A 4,530-nucleotide genomic window follows, 5' to 3' on the forward strand; every position below is an offset into this window, starting at 1 on the left:
TGAAACTAAAGTGTCTCAGGATAGAAAGCAACAGACATTAGTCATGATATTATTACAAAAACAATAATAACCTTAAATGTATTCAATGCCAAAAATTTATATTTGGTAATAGAAACAAAATATGTGACAGATATACACAAAGAAAAAAGCTTACAAAGTTGATTAAAGTTTATATAATTATCAGAGTATGATTATAATGCTCCTTTCATACATTTGTGAATTATTTTATATCATTCCTTAAAACTTTCACATAATCATAGCATCCCTTAAAGTAGACCATTTAGAGTACATCATTCATTCATCCCAAAACTTACTGAAGGCCTACTATGTGCCACACTTTGAGGTGGGAGCTGCCTGTACCATAGTGAACAAATGTCCCTGTCTAGGGAGAGAGACAGACATTAAACATACACTCACACACTTAATGACAACTGTGATGAACGTCATGGAGGAAAAACCAAGGGCATAAAGGCTATAGGAGGAAGGCCTGATCTGGTCTGAAGGTGGTCAGGAAATGCCTAGGAGGGAAGTCAGGGGAGGCTCCTCAAGGATGATCAAGACTTTGCCTGGCAAACAGATCAAGAATGTGGAGTTGGGAACAGGAATGGAGCTGAGGTTGAGGCTCTCAGGCAGAGAAAACAACCTACAAAAAGGTGGGAGGAAAACTGGTCCATTTGAGCGACCAAAGAAAGGTTTGTGTGGCTGGGAACACAATGAGCAAGGGGTCCAGAGGCCAGAGAGGATGCTGGACAGAAAGCTGGGCACAGATTTCAAAGGGCCTATAAGAGGTTAAAAAGCTTTGGGCTTTCTCCTAAGTGAGCACACAAAGAGATCATTTTAAATGTTTTTTTTGTTGTTGTTGCTGTCTTGTGTTTTTTTTTTTTTTTTTTTTTTGAGGTAAGTCTTGCTCTGTCGCCCAGGCTGAAGTGTAGTGGTGCGATCTCGGCTCACTGCAACCTGTGCCTCCCGGGTTCAACTGATTCTCTTGCCTCAGCCTCCCGAGTAGCTGGGATTACAGGTGCATGCCACCACACCCAGCTAATTTTTGTATTTGTAGTCAAGATAGGGCCTCACCATGTTAGCCACGACCTCAGGTGATCCGCCTGCCTGGGCCTCTCCAAGTGCTGGGATTACAGGCATGAGCCACAACACCCAGATTGCTTTTTACTTTTAACTCCACAAAACACAAATCTATTCTCATTCTAAAGAATATGAATTATAATACAAATGCAAAGTAGCCCTTTGGTACTCCCTCCATTGCAGTCTCCTTCCAGATAGAACATCCACTATAATCAACTCGGGACATATTGTTCCATATCCATATTCCAAACTAGTCATATATGTTTATATAAACACATGCAGTTTTAGTTCTTGTTTTTACATAAATAGGAGCATACTATATAATTATCTTCTGCAACTGCTTTTTCCATTAACAGTATGTCTTGGGAGCTCTTTTTCTTGCTAGTACACGTCTATACCTTATTTTGTATAACATTTGCAAAATATTCCATAGTATGGCGGTATTACAGCTCATTTAATCATGTAGCTCTTAATGCGCACCTAGGTTATAACGGCAAAAACCTGGGTGTGGGCAAGGCTAAAGCAGACATTCCTGTACACACTAGCACATATATGTGAGCATGCCTGAAGGACAGAAACCTATAAGAATGTTTGCAGGGTTGGGCTGAAGGATATGCATAGTTTAATAGCTTCTGGTTAATCAGCCTTGAAATGGTTTTACCAATATATATTTCCATCAACATACCAGTTTCTAACCACCCTCATCAACAATGAATATTATCCACCTTTTAAATTACTGATAAGCTGGTGGACCATATAAAGGTTTAAAGCATTTAAGAAGAGGAGTAACTTAAGTACATTTTTATTTTATTTTATACTCTCAGTCTGGCTGAAAAGCAGAAAATAGATTGTTGGCTGGGGATGGGGGACAGTAGAAAGGGGAGGTAGAGAGGCTACTTAGGAGGCTGCAGCATTTGGTCAAGCAAGGAGTGATAGTGGGTCCGGGCATGGTGGGTTATGCCTATAATCCCTATAATCTCAGCACTTTGGGACAACATAGTGAGACATCATCTCTACAAAAAAATTTTTTAAATTAGCCGGCCATGGTAGCAAGTGCCTGTAGTTCCAGCTACTCAGGAGGCTGAGGTGGGAGGACTGCTTGAGCCTGGGGGGTTGAGGCTGCAGTGAGCTGTGATTGTGCCACTGCACTTCAGCCTAGGTGACAGAGTGAGACCCTGGCTCAGAAAAAAAGAAGGTGATTGTGGCTTTAAGTTATAGGTGGGACGGGGTGGAAAGAAGTGGAAAGAAATGTTTGGGAAATACAATTAATAGTACTTGGTCATTTACTAGATGAGGGGGGAAGGATGTAGAGTGGGAAAGAAGACAGAAAAATGTTCAAAGACTTCTAGATCTCTGACATTATTGTTTTTATTAGCAATGGTGTTGTCCTCTATGGGGTTAGGGAATTCTGTAAGAAATGCAGATTCAGTACAGGTGAAGGGTCATGAGTTCAATTTCAGTCACACTAGTTTGGTATCTGTGGCAATATCAAAGTGGAGATGTTGAATGGGCAGTTGGATATACATCTATCATGCTCAAAAGAAAGTCTGGGCTAAAAATAGAAATTTGTTTCTCAAAGCTACAGGAGTATTTAAAATGATCCAGAATGAGAGTATACACTGAGAAAAGAGGGCCAAGGACCAAGTCCCAAGAAACTTCAACATAAGGTTCTGGTAGATGGGCAGGGTCCAGAGAAAGGACACTGAGAGAAGACAAGAAGGCAAGAGGTTGAGAAAGCCATGAGAACTTATTTCTAAAAGAAGGGAGCAGTGCACAAGTTGTTAAATGCTGCTGAGGGGTAGAGTCAGCTCAGTCCTGGAGACTCCACTGGATTTTGGGACACGGATATTACCAGTCTAGTAGAGAGTGGTTGAAGACCCATCACTGAAAAATGGAAGATCCTTTTCTTTTTGACATAGGAATGTCTCCTTTTGCTTTATGCTTTATTAATACTGTTAATTGACAAATCATAATTGTATGCATTTATGGTGTACAATGTGATGTTTTGCCACATGCAATGTGGAATGATTGAATCAAGCCAATTAACCTAGCCATCATCTCACTTACTTACTATTTTTCATGGTAATACATTTAAAATTTACTCTCTTACTTTGGGAAATTTTTTTTTTTTTTTGACATGGAGTTTTGCTCTTGTTGCCCAGGCTGGAGTGCAATGACACGATCTCAGTTCACTGCAACCTCTGCCTCCCGGGTTCAAGCGATTCTCCTGCCTCAGCCTCCCGAGTAGCTGGGATTACAGGCATGTGACACCACGCCCAGCTAATTTTGTATTTTTAGTAGAGATGGGATTTCTCCATGTTGGTCAGGCTGGTCTCGAACTCCTGACTTCAAGTGATTCACCTGCCTTGGCTTCCCAAAGTGCTGGGATTACAGGTGTGAGCCACTGTGCCCAGCGGGGGAAATTCTTAAAAAGACAAGAGAAGGGATCCAGAGGGATTGAACTTCGATGGGAAAAGATGGATGCAGACATAACTAAGTCAGCAGATTCTGTGTCAGGAAGCTCAATTTTATTTTCTCTGTGAAATCAAGATGACCTGCTGCAAGTAGGTGGGTGGAGGGAGAATTGGAGGTTGGAATGAAGAGAAACAGGTTTGAAATACTCATTGGACAGAATGAGAAAAAAAGTGGCTAGAGAGCCACAAGGGCCTGCTGTACAGTGATAAAAGTCCGGGTGAGGCTGCTCATCGTGAATCGATGCTAGTGCTTGGAGCCTTGCTGCAGGCATAATGAAGGCCAACAGTTGAATTCACCCACACTTGGAGTTATTTCTGGTGGATAAAAGCTAGTGATAGGCTGGACGCAGTGGCTCACACCTGTAATCTCAGCACTCTGGGAGGCCAAGGTGGGTGGATCATTTGAGGCCAGGAGTTCGAGACCATTTTGGCCAATGTGGTGAAATCCCATCTTTACTAAAAATACAAAAAACTAGCCGGGCATGGTGGTGCATGTCTGTAATCCAGCTACTCAGGAGGCTGAGGCATGAGAATCACTCGAACCCGGGAGGCGGAGGTTGCAGTGAGGCAAGAACACCCCACTCCACTACAGCCTGGGCAACACAGTGAGACTGTCAAAAAAGAAAAAACAAAACGAAAAAAACTAGTAATAACTCACTCATAACATTCACAAACTTCAGGGAGCTGGGTCTTTTTAGTTATAATTTTACAGATGAAGCAAGGCTCAGAAACATGAAGTGACTTGGCTAAGATCACTCAGCCAGTAACTAGCAGTTGCTAAGAATAGAGCCTGGATTGGCCGGGTGCGGTGGCTCACGCCTGTAATCCCAGCACTTCGGGAGGCTGAGGCGGGAGGATCATGAGGTCAGCAGATCAAGACCGGATGACTAACACGGTGAAACCCCGTCTCTACTAAAAATACAAAAAATTAGCCGGTCATGGTGGTGGGTGCCTATAGTCCCAGCTACTCGAGAGG

The 4,530-nt window shown here is 42.5% G+C and overlaps 1 protein-coding gene across 1 annotated transcript in view; it reads right to left on the reverse strand.

The window, feature by feature from the left end:
• Positions 1–4,530, reverse strand: part of MCCC1 (methylcrotonoyl-CoA carboxylase 1 (alpha)) — an 81,805-nt gene that overhangs the window by 70,116 nt on the left and 7,159 nt on the right. The window lies entirely within an intron of this gene.

This window comes from Colobus angolensis, unplaced genomic scaffold (assembly GCF_000951035.1).
Source record: "Colobus angolensis palliatus isolate OR3802 unplaced genomic scaffold, Cang.pa_1.0 Scaffold245, whole genome shotgun sequence".
Classification (NCBI taxonomy): Eukaryota; Metazoa; Chordata; class Mammalia; order Primates; family Cercopithecidae; genus Colobus; species Colobus angolensis.